Source organism: Sinocyclocheilus anshuiensis, unplaced genomic scaffold, assembly GCF_001515605.1.
Source record: "Sinocyclocheilus anshuiensis isolate Anshui unplaced genomic scaffold, SAMN03320099.WGS_v1.1 scaffold1640, whole genome shotgun sequence".
NCBI classification, from domain to species: domain Eukaryota; kingdom Metazoa; phylum Chordata; class Actinopteri; order Cypriniformes; family Cyprinidae; genus Sinocyclocheilus; species Sinocyclocheilus anshuiensis.
Genome location: NW_015555883.1, coordinates 506,211 through 526,992, shown reverse-complemented (window position 1 = coordinate 526,992; position 20,782 = coordinate 506,211).

Genomic DNA, 20,782 nt, shown 5'->3' with positions numbered 1-20,782 from the left:
AATGCTCCTGAGCTAAATTTCAACTGTCCCAGATAAGGGTATGAATACTTATGCAATGGAATCATTTAAGTTTTTAGTTTTATTATAAATTTGCAAAAATGATAAAAACCATTTTTTTGCTTTGCTATTATGATGTATGGAGTATAGATTTATGTGGGGGGAAAAAGTAATTTAAAGCATTTTAACATAAGGCAGCAACATAACAAAATGTGAAAAAAATGAAGGGGTATGAAGACCCATCTCAATTCCTTGCACAAGGACATTACTGCCAGAATAAGTCTGCTCTGAAAATGGCAGTACATCCACAACTACGAAAGATTGGCTTGTGCCCGTATCACGCAGCATTCTAACCTTAACTTGTTCAGCATGATTATCTGACATTGAAATCAACCCTTCAAACAGAAAAGGATCATAACTCGCCTCCGGCTTTTCACTAACCCCAACCTCCACAGCCGGGACTCTTCACAAACCCAACACTTTCTTGTGTGGAACTTTGCTGACTCTTCCTTAGCGTGGTCAGGGCTTAAAGGGGTCATAGGATGCTACATGCACTTTTACAAGTTGTTTGAATGAAATGTGTGTTGGCAGTGTGTGTACACAACCACCCTATAATGATAAAAATCCACCCAGTGTTTTTTTGTTAATCTACTAAAATCTTTCCCCCTTTCTCAAATCGAGCCGATCTCGGATGCCTGTCTGTGTGACGCTGATTGTTTCACGCTGGAGCAGATGTAGACAAGAATGACTCCTAAGCAATTGAAGTGTTCTGTTGTTGGATGTAATAATGAATATAGCAGATGTCATTTACTCCCGACATCTGAGCCGCTGAAGACGCAGTGGATTACGTTTGTTTTTGAAGGGAATGCGCCCCCAAATTGCCTTTCCTAATAATGTGCTAATTAGCAAGTTTCACGATGAATGCGGCTAAAGTAAACAGTCCCTCAGAGAGCGGCTCGGAAGAGAGGGGCGGGGTCAGCAGAGCTCATTAACATTTAACGGTAAATGCTACAAATCTGCGTGCTCTGAAAAGAGCTGTTTTTTACAGGGTAAAAAAGGTGTTTTTTACACTACCATTGAGAAATTTTAACCAAACTATGTTACAGACTTTTCATTACGACCCTAAAGAATCATAACAACTTGTGGAAAATGGGCATCCTATGACCCCTTTAAAACACCAAATACTACAAGTAACAAACAGAAATTTTAAATTACTAGTGAAATGAAGTACCTAAAAATATAAAATTATAAAATGTTATAAAATATATAAAAATTATATATTAACAATTTGATTTATTGCAACAAAAATATAAATCCAATTATTACATTTTGGAAACAGTTATTAACTTTAACTTACATTGTTGTTTCTGTTATATTACATAGAATAAAATGGTTTTTATAGTCAAAAACTTTTAAATCCCCTGATATAGCATGCTCATTCAGCATTCGCTGACACTGTAAAACTGTTGTGCGTGTGAATTTTTGCCTCCACCCTGAAGAGACCAACATGAAGGAGAGTCACATCACTGAATGACACTCATCCAAACAAGGTACATTTGAATATTCACACGGCTACACGAACGGCTGCAGGCAAATATCAGATTTCCTCCCCAGACATTCACACCTTCGGACTTTGCCCCCCTCTGTGACGTGACCCTCGTTTGCAGCGGAGCAAATGTTTTTCTGACTGGCTTCCCCTTCATGCTCAGACGTGAAAGACAGATGAGAGATGGAGCGAGGGCAGGAGGCAGTAAGGCCGCTCACTAGCAGGTTGTCTATACAGAAGCAAAGGCACATGAAATTAAAGACGATCATCCTACTGTCAGAAACAGCTCTGCTGGCGTATTTCGGCCCACTCCGAGTCCCCATAGAGACCTGTTATAAGGCATATGCCTCTTGCCAATACATTTTAGAAAATCATATAATTTCTCATTACTTCAAACAGAGGAAACTGAGACACAAATTCACTAGCAAATCATTCTTTTGAGCTGATTTTTCTTGTACTGAATTGATTCATTCACAAATTGGACTCATTTAACAGCAGCCCATCTAGAGTCAGAGATGTAGGTTACACATGACTATGAGTAGTTCATGAACTAAATTGACTGTAAAGTGAGCAGTTTAAGCTCATTTTATGGAAATGCTTGAATGTGGACATTCTCATTTGTGTAACACTGTATACTCTTACACTGTTACTTGAGTGGCATCCTTACAAAACATACACCTTTGTACCTTTTTTATTATCCCTAAAGGGTGCATATTAGTACATTAAAGGTACATTTTAGTACCTAAAGTGTACAAATTAGTACCTAAACAGTAGATATTAGTAACTTTTGAAAGTGTACTGCCCTAGTGACAGCTTTTGTTCCTTTTTTTAGAAAAGCGTATGGGGGTAGGCTATTTTAGTTAATAAGTAAGGCATCTGAGAAATTGTTTTTCAATCAGTCAGCAGTTTTTTGGAAAATTATTTAAGAAATGATTGGGTTGTGATATCGAATGTAATTCTTTGAGTAAAGCTGCCCTGAGGGTTTACGTATCTCTCTCTCTCTCTCTCTTTTTTTTTTTTTTTGGTTGATGTTTTCAACGTGTGCACTGGGATGGGGAAAACAATGCTAGCTAGGCCAGTTTTTTCCCTCTTTGTGCTTTCTTTGATCAGTTTGATAGGGACTTTGTATCGAATGTTCACTTGGGACTTCAAAAGAAAGTATCAAGGCTTATAAATATTTATGTCATTTGGGGATTAAGTAAAAAAAAATTATAGTAATACATAAACAAGCTCATATACGTTGATCATTATTATGAATTAAAATGAATAATGTAATATATAATAAAATAAGCCTGCTATGATTCTACGTTACGTGAAGGTAATAAAGCCCCTCGTGTGCATCAGTGAACCTGTCACATGCATATTAACAGAGTGAGACGTCATTAATTGGTCATTGATCAGCGTGCCCGAGATAATATATGTGAACATCATTTGCATTGCAAAGAGGTTGTTTGCCCATATTCATGTAAGACGTAAGGTTGCTGTACGAGAAAGAAGGGCCTGGGGCTTTGGAGTATCGCACAGTTTTCTGCTTATTTTATTGCTCTTTCTCTCTTAGAGGATACAGGCACCTCCAATTACAGCTCATAATGAGCTCCATCAGATAATTACGAGCTCAGCTGGCCTGAAAAACAAGCTGATACATATGGCAGTCCATGGCAGCCACAGAGGAAGTTTCATTGTGAACCTGCAAACTCTTGAGTTTTGTCCCTAGACAGGGAAACTTGAGACCTGAACGGAGATGGTCATCAGGAAGTATGTTTAACCGCATGTCACTCTTGCCTCTTAACTTGTTTCTGCTGTTACCAATTAAGATTCAGCCAGAGATAGTATAAGGGGAGAAGGACCACTTAGAGGAAAATGAATGGAAGTCTTAACATGGCAACTGTAGGAATATGAATAAAAATAAAATAATGTAAAAAGGAATAAATAAAGTAAAATAATAAAATAATGAAGTTCTAGAATGAAATGTCAAACATGAACATTTCTAGCAGTTCCAATTACACAAAAATTATCTTATTCTCAACTGTGCTAAGGCTAAAGTTGGGAAAATTACATGAATATTCATAATATTATCAAAGTAATTCACAATATCTGTGTTAAAGTTGTGTTTCTTGATATCTCTGAAAGCATTTTTCTAGTTAACAAAATAAATTGAACATAAACTGAGTGTAAATGGCGCACAACACTACACAATGGTTAAATAATGCAAGAAAAACATATTTTGGAAACTTTTTGGGGGGGGGGGGGGATCTTATTCAGAAAAGTATTTGGCGTTTTAGCTTTCTTTTTAAAAATTCACTTAGTTATTCAGTAAAGAACGAGGGAAAAATGTATCACATGTACATGTTAGCTCCCTCTTTAGCATACTGATTAATCTTTGCCAGGTGTGGGCGTCGTGGGCCAACTGAATGCTGGGTAAATGCCATCTCTGGGCGGGCGGGAGTCTTTGTGGTATTGCTTCTCTCTGTCAAATAGAATTCATGTATATTTTGCAATCTTTGCATCCTATTATGTGCAATAAACTAGGTACTTTATTACATGACAGCACCTGGCTGGCGGTAAAAATATGCAGAAGCCAATCTGCCAAAAACACCCTTTCAAAATCAAATTTATTTAGTTAGAAACGGTCTCAAAGACACTCTTGTAAGCTATCATGTAACATTGTGATTATAATACATACAAGCAGAAATTTAATTTATTTCAAATTCAGACCCGCTCCACTTCCTATTATGCCGCTGTATCAGTAAATTGTAAACCCTCCGTTGCGGCATTACAATTCAAACAAGGTTAGTTTTCAAACAGCTGATTTGAATAAGCTGAAAAAGGGGAAAGGAAAATGAAGGAAGAACTGCTTCGACAGCCTTTGTGTCAACGCACGGTGAGAGATGAAGAAGTGAAGGCACGCGAGCAGAGGAAGAGGCACTTTTGGATGCGATGGCTGAGCGATAACACCTGAGGAAGTGTCAGCTAAGTTCAATGCAGCACCTACAGCACAATTATTATTATTATCACCAAATCATGGAAATAAATTAAAAGAGCAAGATCCGAAAATAGCGCATCTGGGCCTTACACTTCACAGGTACACCCAGTGGGGATTCAGAAGGAGATGACTTTGCCTCATTATGTGCTTGGATGGTGTGTGTGTGTGTGAAGGGAGATGGTGGACTTGCTGTAATGCCAGATCTCAGCAGATGAGATAGGGGCTGTAATTTGAATGCCAGTGTGAGGCAATTTAAACACATGGCAGTCAGAGAACGCCCGAGTCTGGTGACACTCTGATCAGCAGCAAGGCCGTTCAGGGCTCGCCAAGGTCAGTGAGAGGCTGTTTGGGCCTCCTCACTCCTCAGAGAACACTTTGTTGGTCAAAGGAAAGACTTTGACAGGCTTTATTAATTGGCTTGAACTCTGACAGAAATTACACTTCTACATTTCCTCATAAATTATTTCAGCAGTTGGGTGACATTATTGAGGTTGAAAGAATACCAAATGTGTCATAAAACGAGTTCGTTGTGTCATCGCGAACGAATCAAGCAGAACAAACTGAAGAAAATGTGGAAAATGTTGCATGCAAACGAAAACACCAGTCTGCTGTGTGAACGTCTCGGTTACGTATGGTAACCCTCGTTCCCTGAAGGAGGGAACGGAGACGTCACGTCAGATGACCGACGAAATTGGGATCAATTTTTTATTTTTTTTGATCAATTGGGATCAAAGGGATCCTACCAAAAGGCCACAGCTACTGCCCCTTCCAGTGTCCCGTGGAAGCCACCTGCGCCCCTGCTTTTTGGAGTAGGCCAGGGCTTGCACAAGAGGACTAGCTACTGCTGCTATGGCACTACCCACTGAGTAAGACTGGATAACACTGGGAAAACGTACCCGTTCTACTTGGAACAGGGACGTTACGGAAGCTCCAACCTTCCCGAAGGAGGTTTCGGAAGCAATACACATATGAACATTCCTTAGGTGCATATGGAATAATGGAGGTGATTGTAACCCTCTTGGAATGGCAGAAGTCTGCCATGGGAAACACGGGCTCGAGGCTATACCATGGACTTTACACATATGGGATCCACTTAGGTCTTACATATGGAACCCAGCCTTCTACCGGTTCTCGAGGATTCAACGAGTGAAGGCCTGGCGCCGGACGCTCCGCCACGTCTGGCTGCTGCTCTTTCGCTTGCCACCAGGTTTGGCGGGGGCCTGGACGGGCGGGGCAGCTGCCCTGCGACCGGCTCCATGGCGCAGCTTTGCTGGAGGCTGCAGGAGCGGGGTGGTGGCAGGGGGGCCGCCCTCGGCGTCGGCAGCAGCTGCACGCCGGGGCAGGATGTACCTGATGGCCTCAGTCTGCTTTGGTCAGCGGAGAACTGCTGGGCAAGTTCTCCACCGTGTCGCCGAAAAGGCCGGCCTGGGACACGGGGGCGTTCAAGAATCGTGTCTTGTCCGTCTCGCGCATGTCAGCCAGTCACAGCCAGAAATGGCGCTCCTGGACCACCATAGTGGACATCGCACGACCCAGAGACCACGCCGTAACCTTCGTCGCTCGTAGCGCGAGGTCCGCCGCGGTGCGGAGTTCTCTGCGAACTTCCGGGTTGTGACCAACCTCGTTCAGTCTTCTTCTGTCAGTAGAGTAGTCAGGAGCAGAACGATGTGATCGCTCGGCTCCGAAGCGAAAAGCTGAATATGCGCTGCATCTGCTGCCTACTTATACTCACGCTGTGATCAGCGGCAGCTGGATGCAATAATCGCATGCCAATGTGCATTGGCTCGTTTAGTTTACACTCGAAGTAGATTGGTCTCTCTAAGCGAGATCCCAATTTCGTCGGTCATCCGACGTGACGTCGAGAGTGACCGACTGAAAGAGAACTGAATGCTTTCCCAGTTTATAATGTTACTCCGTTTGACACTTCTCGGATCATCTGCCAGGAAACCAGAGTGACAGGATCTTCCTGCAACTTTTGTGAGGAAAGAAACCAAGTGAAGTTTCTGGCATGAGACCGAACGGGGTTCCTTCCTTCCCTCTGAAACAATGCATATCTCAATCAGTGTCAGTGAATGCTGATTAGAACATCACAAGTGCTACAATCATATCCGAATGCGGATGATAACCAAAGTACAGTAATTTCCACCAAATGAGAAGCAGAACAAAAATCAAGCGAGTTCTTAATCAAATATGCTTAACGGCCGATGATGGGAGAGGTGCAGTGGGAGCCTTCGTTCCTCTCCTTTCAGGAAAGCCAGTGACTCATCCTTCACTCTTTCCATCCCTCCTCCTGTCCTCTGATTCATGGGCTCAGAGGGGGCCTCCATCTCCCTGGAGAAATTAACAGTGATTTTAATTGCGTAGATGTCTCCAATTCATTACTGCCCACTCGCACAAATTTTCACCCTCTCAGGTGTCAAATGGCACTTAACATCTCTGCCAATCACGGCAGCACTAGAGGAGAGCTGAAGGAGATGGGAAGCGTGTGGTGGGTGCGTCAGGCCCCCCAGTGTGGATATGACGTGGAGGACCCCTCTTATTCACTCAGTTTAACTCCTGCAACCCTGCACACACACACACACACATACACACAGTCTGAATGGTCATATATGTGTTGAATCAAAAGACATGGTGTGTGGTTTTCTTGAAACCCTCCCAAACAACATGTGGTGATGTAGGTGCTGTTTGATTTTATTTTATTTTTTTTACGGTTTTCTGACCCTTACACTCAACTATTTTCTGCAATTCTCCAGCTGTGGTCCTTGGAGAGTCTTTAGCCACTCAAACTCTCCTCCTCACCATGCATTAGGACGATATAGACACACGTCCTCTTCCAGGCAGATTTGTAACATTTTCTGTTGATTGGAAATTCTTAATTATTGCCCTGATGGTGGAAATGGGAATTTTCACTGCTCTAGCTCTTTTCTTAAAGCCACTTCACTGATTTGTGAAGCTCGATTAACTTTTGCTGCACATCAGAAATATATTCTTTGGTTTTTCTCATTGTGATGGATGATTAAGGGAATTTGGCCTTTGTTTTCCCTCCTATTTATATTCCTGTGAAACAGGAAGCCATGGCTGGATAATTTCATGTTCATAATCACCCTGGTATGCTCAAAATTGTAAATATGAATGGGAATATACTTCACAGATATTTTACTCATACGAATTTCTAGGGGTGCCAATAATTGTGTCCAACGTATATTTGAGAAAAACATTTATTTCATAATGAGATTTTCCCTCATTTTCAATTGTTTTAGTTCAATGAAAGGTTACATTTATGTGAATTTTTTTAATAAAAGATCAAAATGCTTAACAATGCAGATTTATTTTCACAGCCTTCTTTGATCATATTTACCAAGGGTGCCAATAATTCTGACGACGACTGTATAAACAATAATGACAAATAAACAATAAAAAATGACAAGCCCTGTAAGAAAGTTTGAATATAAATGTAAATACACATGCTTTTTCCATTGTAAACGTGACAGTTAAGGCAAAGGGCTTAACAATAAATATATTTATTTCAACAAAAGATTGGAGCTATTGAGTAACAGCAAAGCATACCATTAATTATCTGCTGTCCTAAGCCAAGTTTTCTGTTGTTTGCTCTGAATTATTTTTTTTTTAAATTACATACCAAGTAGCTGTAATATAAATGTTGCCTTTCAAACAACTCAACCATAAAAGATGACTCATAAAAACCTACTTTGTCCGGTCTCATTCAAGATATGCCTGTGAAAAACACTAAAACTCTCATCAAAATGGCAGCTGGATAAACCGAGCAACTCTCTGGGCGATATTTAAAACTGTTGTGACCTTCTGCAACCTTTAACTAACAAACAGAATTCACATCAAACTGAATACACATTATCTATTATTATTATTTTTTGTTAAATAAATGGTATGCAAGACTGCAGAAGCAGAAGAAGGATGAGTGTACTTTCATTGTGGTCTCAACCACCCTCAAAAGCAGAGGAAAATACACTTCTCTAGGGTGGCTTTGAAAGGTCATGAGGTGTTTGTCTTGGAGACGATATTTTATTATTTCCTTCTAATTAGGAGGAAGAGGCATATTTGAGGTTCTCAAGTTAAAGCTTCTAGTCTAATGGACTGATTCACTGACAGTTTCAATACTGACTTCCATTTTTTTTAAGAAATCTAGTTTTCAATTTTGTATGTACAAGTTAAGAAACTTAAAAACAAAAAAAAGGAAAAACATGCGCACACACACACACACACCTTTCATTAAGTACACCTAGTAAATACACATACTAATGTCTGTTTATAGATGGCTCCTCTACAAACAAAAGCACTTTAGTGGGGGTTCATGAAAGATATGAGATCTCCACAGTGGGCGGTAAACAGTAATATGTGCTGTAGGGCAGGACAAGGGCATGTGATAAGTCTCATTATACCTTAATTGGTCCTCATTCAGAGTTGAAGGAGGCTAGCAGAATGCACTTTGTAAGCACCAACCTTTCTCTTTGTTATCCTGCTTATGGGTACCTGCCTCTCTGTGCCTGACTTCAGAAGGAAATGATGACATAAAAGAATTACAGCAGCAGAATTGGAATACCGATTTATGCATTTTAGTTTAGTTTTTTTTTTAAGCTAGCTGCAAAAATCAATCACACGTAGGTACTTTTGCTTTTCTAAGACAAAATAAAGGTTAAAACAGGGGTCTTCAACCTTTTGCAGGCCAAGGTCCAGACTGATGACGCAAGGACCACCTGCTACACAGTGTAAAACTGAATTCTGATTTATAATATCATGCATATTCATGTATTTACATACATTGATACTTACACTGCAAAGCAATTAACATAATTTTCAAATATTCACCAATTTGTCAAATATTTGTAAGTTACATTGTAATTTTATTATTAAAATTATAATAAAATAATTGCAATCTTAATTTCAATTTGTAATATTTTTATGTAATGTAATATATATATATATATATATATATATATTATTTTGAAATATACTTTTAAATTTTAATTAGATATTTAATATTTTAATCATTTTGAAATTAAACTATGTATACACTATGTATATATATACTGAAAATGCACTCTTGGAACGCCACGACAACAGTCTGGATTTTAAACAAAGTGCACAACAGCATCATTTCTATCTCTCATTTCATTATCACTCCAATCTGAACAAAGCGTGGGGACACGGCTGATTGTGCTATACATTTATATGGCACTTATCATTTGCTCTTCTAACCCGGTTACTGCCAGTCAATTACTGCATACGTGAATCCATTTATCCCTGAACCTCAGATGCCCTGCTTGTAAAGAACACATCAGTGTTCTTTAAAGGGGACCTTGAGGATTCTCTGATGGTGACCTCCTATGGGCTTAGCAGCTAAAATGTCAGACAGCCTCACTCGTGCCCCCAAAAGAAAAATGGCACCCCTCACCACAGCATGTACCGGGGGAGGAGCGCGGGAAGGAAGACGATGGAGAGGCCTCGACAAAAGTCCGCCAAGGTACATCACTGACAACAGACGGCGGCTAATTAACCATTGTGCGGCACTTTTACAATTAATTAGCCCCTTAAGCTGCTTTTGTCAACGGCGGTAAACAAGGCGAAGAGAAGTTAATGACTTACTCAGATCAAAGGATGAGTTATTGTCTTTATTTTTCAGCAGTACCTGTGGGAGGTTCAGTTGCGCTCCAGCAACATGGAGATGTTTCCTTTCATCAGTTCGTCATCAGGGACAGCGAAGCCACTTCTGGGGGACAGGGACGCTGGATGGAGAGATTCAGAGAGAGAGAAAGAACCAGAATTGAGATCCAGCTCAAGGGAGGATTTATGAAATCTTATTTTTCTCTTCAATCTAACTGTATCAATTCCCACAGGCATTCCTCAAAAGTGAGTTAATGGTTTGATGCAAATCATTTTTGATCGGTTCGAGTGAACGCATAAACAACAACAAGGACACGCTGGCACATTTTCAGCGGACAGTTCTTGAGGGCCAAGAATTTTTAATTCCAATGAAAGCAAATCCAAGGTCAGACTCTGAACTTCCTGGCCATTAGAGATCACAAAGACTAGCAGTGAGAGTGCATAATATCCACACAGCTATTTTTGGCCTCAAATTAAAATATATGACATGTTGAAATGACTGCAATGTGCAAGAGAGGTATTCAAACTAGACACTAATGATGCTTATTAATGGCGTGAATGAAGTCTTGACAGGTCATGTGTCATTTTCCAAGGAATGCTTCACTGGCATAATGGCTAATGTAAGTGGGTGTAATTATATATATTATACCCTGTCCTATTGTATTTTGGCAGCGGTTTGAGGGAGTCAGACAGTTAGGATGAAAATCAAAGCCGTTATGCAGAAGGAACAGGAGAGCTAGAGGAATTGTAGGCTGTTGCCAATTTACCCATTTCACGTGGACTGGACCATGTTTAAGCCAATAGCACCCATTAGTGGTCAATTGGAGAGATTGGCAGTACAGGTTTCACACACATACATGCATAGAATTACACAGGATGTTTGCAGTATTAGAGGAAACTAAATGTCACAGATTAATCTTCTCCAACAGATGACAAAATGCTAGTGGCTCTCCCCTCTTTTTTTAGCACAAAAAAAAGTTCTCTAATTGGAGGCCCAGAGGTAAAGACGTTCATTAATCATTAAGCTTTGCAGTCTTGATAACAGATCTGGGAAGCTCAAACACCTCTCTCATTTATTTTTATTTACATATTTCCTCTCTCTCTCCTTTTTTATCCAAAGGGAACGAGGTATGGAAAACCCGTCAAAAGAACAGACAGGGAGAAGCGTCGGAAAATGGTAACTTATGCTCACTGGGAATTACCAAAGCACTTAGTAATTAAATTTAAATTGACATTCTAGTAATTAGCCTCTTAATTACGAGGAATAACACAATTAGCCACTGAGTCTTTGCTAATTGTTAATTAGCACAGGCAAAGTTATTGTATGTGGCAGAAAAAGGCACGCAACAGAACAAATGTTGATTTGTCTCATTCAACATCCTTTTTTTTACTCTGTTCATTCACATATTCAATTTAAGTATAGTGATATAAAAATGATTATCATGAGCATCATTAACACAATGCATAAAATTCCTAATATCCTGTTTCTGCTAAGCTGGAAAAGAAGAAAGCTGTTTATATAAGCTGTATGGTCTACCACAGCACCACTGTACCAGCATCCCATTGCAAATGCTGAGGTTCATTTTAAAGTGGTCTCAAAGAGTGAATTCAGCCCTAATGCCTTATGGTTGAAGCAGTATTGGCAGTGCAGAGGATTTACCCAAATGCTGTTATCACCGTGTTCAGCATGCACACAACCTCCTGCCCTCCATGACTCCAGTGTCCTTCCTTTCCGGTGGCGGCTTCAAAGATAAGTGTATGTACTCAGCCACAGATTACCTCGCCGACTCACAACAAATATTTGGCTGGCGGATGAGCCATCTTAGAATCCAACCGAACATGAAATTAAGCGGTGTGCAGACAGGCAGGGGTGTAGAGCAACCGAAAACATGATTTAGGCCTCGGTAAACACAACAGAGTGGGTGGCAAAGGTGCAGAGCGGAGGAGGTCGAAGGTGTCATATGCTCATAACACAGCTGTGGACTTGTAAAAAAAGAACTGACTAATGTAATGTTATCTCCCATTTTTCTTTTTAAAGACTCAAAACATAAATAGTTGCGTTTCATAAAAACGCATTTCAACAGACTTATTGTGCCAAACTAAGTGATTCTGCTTCTTTATCTGACTTGCCCCCGCTGCAGTCGGAGTGCAGTGTGAATCTAAAGCCCCCACTGCTCTTTTCCTACTGTGTCTTTAATTGGATCCTTATTACCATTCCGGCTCCCTGAGAATGATGAATTTGTATGTGTGAGAATTTCATTAATCATTCTTATTCACAGTCCACCCAGATGAGAAAAGAGACGAGGAGATAGAGAAGGAAGAAATTAATAATTTTTTGAGACTGGGATATATTTCGCAAATTATATATGTATATATACACACACACATATATATATATATATATATATATATATATATATATATATAAAGGTATTCTAACGCAATGTTGCAGGATAATAGGATTTGTATTTATTCTGTATTCAAATCTATCTATCATCTATCTATCTATCATCTATCTATCTATCTATCTATCTATCTAAAGTTTGGGTTTTTTATAGAAATTAATACTTGTATTTAGCAAGGACACATTAAATTGATCAAAAGTGACAGTAAAGACATTACCAGCATAATGTTACAACATATTTCAAATAAATTATATTCTATTGGACTTTCTATTTATCTAAGAATCCTGGGGAAAACGTATCATAGTTTCCACAAATATGTTTATTTGCACAACTGCATTCAACATTGTTAATATGAAGAAATGTTTCTTCAGCACCAAAATCAGCATTGACAAGAGAAGAGATAGAGAAGGAAGAAATTAATAATTTTTTGAGACTGGGATATATTTCGTAATGAATATTCATGCCTGTAGGATATTTGGGGTCAGCCATAATCAGGCAGGTAATTTGTAATTTGCTGTGTTTTCACCTGCAGCATAGGTTAATATACATCTATTTGAACAGAACTAGGGGGATTTTTGAAGTACAACTACCTCGCCTTACCTGGGCGTATTATTTATTTATTATTTACAATGCAATTAGGGAAATTTCAATAACTTGTCATTTGACGTTTTCACTGAGTAAAAGAAAATCAAAAACGTTTTAGAGGTCACAACAGTCGGACAGGTTTTTATATAGAAATGGCATAGAATTGCTTATTGTAAAAATTCAAGATGCGTTTTCCCCATGAATAAATTACATTTCAAAATATACTAAACCGAAAACAGTTATTTTAAATTGTAATAACATTTCACATTTTCACTGCTTTTATCAAATAACTGCAGCCTTGATGAGTATAAAATACTTCTTTAAAAAAATAATTTTTAAAAATCCTACCGACTTTTTAACAGTAGTGATCATATATATATGAATAAATTAAAAATGACTAGAAAAATAGGTTTATTTTAAAATATGAACTGAAAAAAAAAACTAGATAGACATGGCTCACTGCTTTTAAAAAAGGACGGAGGACTATTTTTAAATGTAATCTTCAACAGTTAAAATGTAGATTTTAAGAACACCTTCAACTAATTGGGGGCAAAAGCTGCTATAACGTGTATTTAATTTTATTTTATGGGGGGGTTGGGGTTAATGTAAGTAATCATTTCAGACAAGATTAGTTTCAGACAAGTTCCCATATTCACATATTGGCTCTCAGTGGTACCAGTTAAATAGTACAACTCTGTCATTTAAAGCGAATGCACTCAATTTTACATGTATCTCAGTGCACTCAATTTTAAATGTATCTAAAAGTGAAGAACTAGCGCTCTGTGCAAACAAGCCAAAAAAATATATCTATAGTTAGTCTCTTCTGTCCAAACAAGACCAAAGACCCACTTTAGGGAGGAAAAAATGTTTTTGAACATGAAAGAACCCAAACTGCCAACACTTGGTTCATAAATTCACAGCGCCAGTACTTTAAAGTCTTCACCCCCAAAAGGATTTTTCCAGTTCTTTTTGAAATTATACCCACCTGGCATCACTTAAAGTTACTTAATTAATAATTAATCGATACATTTTGGGATGATTAAAATTCATGATGAGAAAGTGTTTTTACAATAATGTCCAACCCCCCCAGGGAGGCTAATCAGTTTGAAGTAGTTGCTAGATCTCGCTGAAATAATTAATTGCACCTGAATGTTTAGCAAGGTCAGAGAATGGTAGCACAATGCCTGAGGTATAGAGGGATGTTTATAACATCACTTGATTGCGCTAAACCAACATTTTCATCTGGAAATTAATTCAGGAACCAAAGCTGGAGGCACCCGCATTGCCCCCACCCCCCCTGTGTGAAACGAGCATTGTTTTAATATGACTTTGATCAGTACCGGTGGAAGAAACCGGATGTGTCAGATTTGGAAAAGGGAGGAGAGGATGAGCGAGGAGGAGAAGGAAAGGCAACCAATTTAAGAGCACATTCCCAACTGTTTTCACCAAATGCTCATTAAAAGGAGAGCAGTTTATGAGACCGAAACATTAACCCCTGAACTTGGCGAGAGGATGCTTTAGAAAAATCACTGTATGCGATGTCATAGAAACATCCTTCGCCCAACAAAATATGGTTTCCGGTTCCAGCCCTTGGATCCGGGAACGTTTCCGATAAATAAGCTACCTGAGATCCATCCAAGGCCTTTAAATGATAAAGGTGGGCATGTCTCTATAGCCTTCATAATCTATTTGTACCCAGCACAAATAAAATCCCACCTGACAACCAACAGAGAGATCAAGCTCTCAAAAAGAGCCATGATGAGATGCCAACAGAATTTGAACCGAACAATGATACTTTGTAAAGGTGTAGAGCAGTAAAAAAGCCCAGCAGCATTTCAAAAGAGACCGGTTGATTGACATATCAGTGGGTAGGGAGTGACTGATGTGTTTGCCAGTCTGAGCGGGAATGAGCGAGGTTATTTTCCTGCTGGACATGACGCATTATGAGGGATTGATTGGGGACTGTTGGCAGCAGGTTAAGGAAGCTGTCATGTTGCAGGTCTTTGTGCAGCTCTCCCCGGGGCAAAGCAATTGACAGAAAAGGGGACCTGGGATAACACAGACTCCTGAAAACAGAGGGGAAAGTAATGGGGGGTTTGTAGGTTGGGGGGATGGAAACATGAAAGCAACATCAAGGAGATGTTTTGCTGTATCTGAATTTTTTGAATGTGCCAGACAGGACTAAATGCATAGGTTAGAACAGTCTAGAATATTAAGTTAGATTATGAAATGGGTGATGAGTTTGAAACTTTAACAACTGAATGCTAGAATTTAAGTATTCACACAGAACCAATAACAAAAGTACTCCTGGGGGTCTGTAGGGAAGATATATAAAAATGCATAACATACTATAAAACAATTGACTAATTTGTTCCTTTCTAAATTATGATCTGTTAATAATTGTACTGTATTATGTAGCACCTAATTTATTTAATAATAATAAGAAGAATTAGAAGAAGAAGAAGAAGAAAACTAACAGATACAAGAGGTGCCTAAACACCTTAGGTGCTTGGCCCCTAATAATAATAAATTTGATCATATTTTTAATAAAATTATTATTATCATCTTAATTATTTTATCTTTCTTAATGAAAGACATATTTTCTAGCCAAATGGAGTTTTACTTATATATATAGTTCTTTCACAGTTGTCAATTTCACCGTTTTAAGCAAAAATAGATCACTTAAGAGGTGGATTTTTTGCATACAGGTGGTTGGGGGAATTAATGCGAAGACCTGGCCATGATTTAACTAAAATGAAGGAATGAATTAATAAATGAAGGAATAAATTCCTAATTCATGGGAACAATCAAGATTCATGTCCATGATAGATATACATTTTTGTCCGCATGTCACATGTAATTCATTCCAAAATGTTACTAAACATTATGGTGCCCCCTAAAAAAAACATAGGTGTGTGACGCCCCTGATGAAAGTTATTATATTATAATAACAAAGTATAATATAAAAGTAATATAAAAGTATTTGAAACAAAGCTAGCATATTGATAAGAAACCAAATCATTGTGATAGGGAAAACTGAATAAAAGAACTATAAGTTTGTCCAGATGAAGATGAAGAGAGTTAATGAAGCAAAATAAATTCATCTGAATAATTGTAGCATCTCTCTGATGGAGGTAAGATCTCATTTATGTATATTATTTTAGACTCATGCATTTTATATAAATATATCCTACACCCTGGGTTCAAAGGCACAACACCCATGAGGGCTGAGGACTCTTTTAGAGATATGTGCTTGCTTAATCACTCAAGAAAGAGCCCCCATGAGTGAGCCTAATATTACAATTAATTATTTCAGCAAAAAAGGGTATTAAATTTCCTCCCTCTAAGGATATTATCTGAATTCATTGACCTTTTTGGAAATCGCCCACTAATTGTAACCAGGTTCCATTGCATTTACCGACTAACTTGTTTCCCTTCCTCGCTCTCTCTCCATATCTCCTCCTTTCTTTTTTCAAGAGCTGTAATAATAGTTGAGAAGAGCTTCTTGGTGCCTTATGTGGTGTTAAGATCTTTCCGCCACAAAGTCATTTCAGGGCTTTATCTCCTGCGAGCGGTAGAAGAAAGAAGAAACTTTTCTTATTACCTGGAAAGTGAAAATGGAATCCAACTTTAAGTCGCCACATATCTCAGAGGAAGACTGGATCTGAACCAACACTTTCAGTACACACTGCCTCTGACTGAAGTTCTGGAGGTTTGGGTTCTCGGCTCCTCAGCAAAGAGAGAGGGGGTTTAAGTGGGATCCCAGCAATGGCAGACTTTAAATCGGCTGAAATAAGAAAGGGATTATGTAGGCGACTGTATTATTCTTAATTTTCTTCAAGGATTGTTACTCAAATGAGTGAGATTTATAACCGTAGGGCCAACTTCAGATTCCAGTGTTAGTATCAAGGCTGAATGGTGAATTGACCTCTAAGAGTGTTCATTCTAAAGAAGGATATGAATTCACATTACTTTATCGCGGAAGGCCAGCAAAGCATTGAAAAGGTATTACAAAAAGTGGCTTTAAAAATATATATTTGAGCAACATCACACGAGCAAGACGCCATTCACACAGAACACGTTTTTGCTTTGATAAACGCCAGACCAGGGCAGGGGAATAGGGAAAACCCACTTCAACATGTTTTACACTAAACAATACGTTTGGATTGAACTATTTTTAGAGTTTACCCCCCAAAAATGGCGTTTTATAAGAGAAGTCACTGACTTTTTGCGACAGGTGGAGTTCAGCTTACGGCACTTCTCATTTATTCCCAAAGAGTAGAAGACCAAGAGGCGAAACTCTGATGCATTTTGGGCATTTTCGGTAGCGCGGCCGCCATTTTGGAGTGAAAATTCCAACTGGACAACAGCACAGATATACAGAAATAGACAGAATAACAATGAAAGAGAGGTCAAAGTGGAATAAAAGAACGCAATGTTGGGCAATCCACTGCAAAAACTATCAGTGTGACAGTGAAAATCTTGCCTTTCATCGTTTTCCCAAAGACCCCGACAGGTAATTAATCACAAAAGTGTAAAAATATTGTGTGTTTTGAAGTGGGACGTAGCGCTGTCTTATGCACCTGCTAACTTTAACTGTTTTTAGTCTAGTAGTAAACTTAAATCCTTTTAAGAACTGCTGGTCCTAGCCATAGAATCCGTAATAATGATTTATATGGATATGACACTAATGAGCTTATGCAACTTTACACATTTACAATTACTTACTATATTTACTATTACTCCACTAGGTCTGAAATACATATTGTACGTTTTAATCCCCTGGAACACACTGCAAACAGGATGATCTAGATTAGAACATGATGCATTGCTGTGTCTCTGTCATAATTAAATAATTAAACAATCTTCCTTCCACGGACATTAATATAAGACAATACTGCAAAAATATGCTGTTTTGAATATAGCCATATCCTGAATTAATCCGTGTTTGAATTAATCGGTTGATTGACAGTTGTAGCCACCTGGCCTAACGATGTAGCTGCATTTCGTTTGCAATCCTTTGTGATTTTTGCTCTACAACATGAGGTCAGGGTCATAATTAATTGAGTATTTTTTAAATTATTCACGCTGAATTAGCATTTAATTGACAGCCCTAATATTTGTATATATGTATACATGTTTCATGATAACATATCTCTCTTGCTGTTTGACATTCATGAATTTAGTTCAGTTTGGACAGCTGTTTCTCTTTTCCATCTTATTATGGCATATCAAGTAGTGTAAACAGTGATTATTCCGCAAGACTTTTGCAACAGTATTACTGTGAAAGACATTTTGTGTGTTGGTGTTGTAGTTGGCAGAGACATTATTGCGTGATATTTTTTCATGCAGTCTTCATGCAGTCCTTGGGGTTAAGCAGCAATTAAATAAATATAAGCACTCTCTTTTTCCTTTCTGCTCTTCTATCAATCCAACTACAGAGTCAATCATGTTTTGCATATGCTTGATTGAGTTTTATATTTATTTCTTTATATTTCAACTTGATAAGCTTCAAATGACAATATTTCATGAAAAATGTTGTATTACTTAAGTTTGGTGTCTAAGAGACCCTGTTACTGCCTTCTGTGAATATCTGAAGTGAAAATAATACATTCATTTTGATTTACATTACAGAATTGGGTCTCTGGGACCCCAAACATACAGAAAATTAAGTCAGCCTCAACAGAACCCGACAGTTAAGTGTGTTTATTTCTACAAACACCCACAAAACATATAATAATACAGCTGCAACATACAGAACATAATCTTTGCTATCAGGCAGCATCATTTACTGACCCTGAAGACATGGTGAAGTGTGGACTACTGCTTCCCCCTGTTGGCTCTCTGAGTGCTGGTTTCTGCAGTGTATTCTGCTTGCTGGATGGTGGTGTTAGTTTCTCATCTGCATATTGTTGTGCAGAGATTTGTTAGACTGGAGATTTGTTAGCAAGGCCAGCAGGGAGGAATATGGGTCTTAATCAGGCTCTGCGCTGGTTTATTTAGTTTGGAGAATCATTCAACCAGAGAGGGGCCCAGGGACACAGCTGGAGGCTCATTGGAGTATACACAAGCATCTATCATGTAACATTTAAACAAATGAGCATGCAAACAGATGCACAGATAAACAAAGTCACACACACTAGACTGTAAAAAATGTAATTACTTTAAAAAATAAAATTATCAAATATTAAAAAAAAATAATAATTTACTTGGTTCAAAATTAATATATATTTTTAAATTCAGACTTTCAATTCTTTTTCTAAATGGTATGCCAAATTTAAAAAATTTGGGGATTCATCTTTTTTTTCCCTAAATGGTATGCCAAATAAATAATTAGTAAAGATTTGTATTTAATTAGAGAAAATAAAAATAAAAGCATTTTCAATATTTGTCTGAGACTTTTGGATCTGATGTATTTTTATTTGGAACTTGTATTTGGAATTTTATACAAATAATATTTTTTAATTTAAATCACTCAAGCACATTTTGCATCTTTCAAAAAATCACATTAGGAAATATTCTGGTCAAAAAAATATAAATTTTATTCTCTATTCATATTAGAGCCAGTATTTGCTTCAATGACAGCCACAAATCTGTTGAGACAGACAAGTACCAGCATCCGACACTGTTCGGGTTTGATATCTGGCCCGTTTTTCCAGACAGATTTGGCACAGGTTAGTCACATGTTATGGCACAGACTCTCAGTTGGGTTGAGATCAGGGATTTGTCTGTTTAACTGAAGTGTTCGCTGATTTTCAAAAACTCGATTTGAAGCAGGAAAAGTCCTTTCATTATGTATGCACTTAAAAAACTTTCAGCCCTCCTCCTGTTAACGATACAATGACACAGAGGTTGATCAGTGCGGGAGCTCACAGAGCAGAAGAGCCCCAGCCGGAGCTGCTGTGGGCCTCAAAGGAAGCTCAGATCCATCCTTGGGGCGGCCTAGATTGGTTACACTGGGACAGAGTGGAGTCTGCATGGGGGTCTAATCTTCAAGGTCATTCGGTGGTTTCAGATGACCTTCTGACTAATCCTTTACGGCACTAGTACTTAAAGAGGCCCTCGGCAGCAGTATCCCATCTTTTATTCTCGCTCATTCCCTTGTTAATTGCTAGCGAGTTGATTTGATCTCTCCAATCTATAAATTGTAAATTGACCTCTTATTTCCTGATTTTCAAGCCCAGCTTACTTAATTAAGCCTATATGAAAAGAAAAAAGAACCTTGTGAGACATCGGCAGGTCGCAGGCAGTGTCGTGAGGGAGAATTGCGATCTGTGCCGGATTAAAGAGCAATGGCATTCTCAAGGCTGAACAATGTCATTTTCCTACCTTCTCTCACCTCTGCTCCATTGGCCTCGACTCACGTTCTCCAGATGCGAAAGGGCAATCCGTCTCCCAACCATGTTAATGCAGAAGAGAATTATTCACCTTCTTTTCTCACCCCTGCCAATTTGGGCCTCTGTCTGATGGTGGATTGAAATAAGTCAGGAAAAATAATTAAATATGTAGTGGAGTCTGCAGTGAGGGAAGAGAGAAAGATGACAGGGTAACTACCTGAGAGGAAGCTGTCACCGAACATAATTGACCTTTCGAGGAGGAAAAAAGAGCCCCCATTTACTTCTCTGA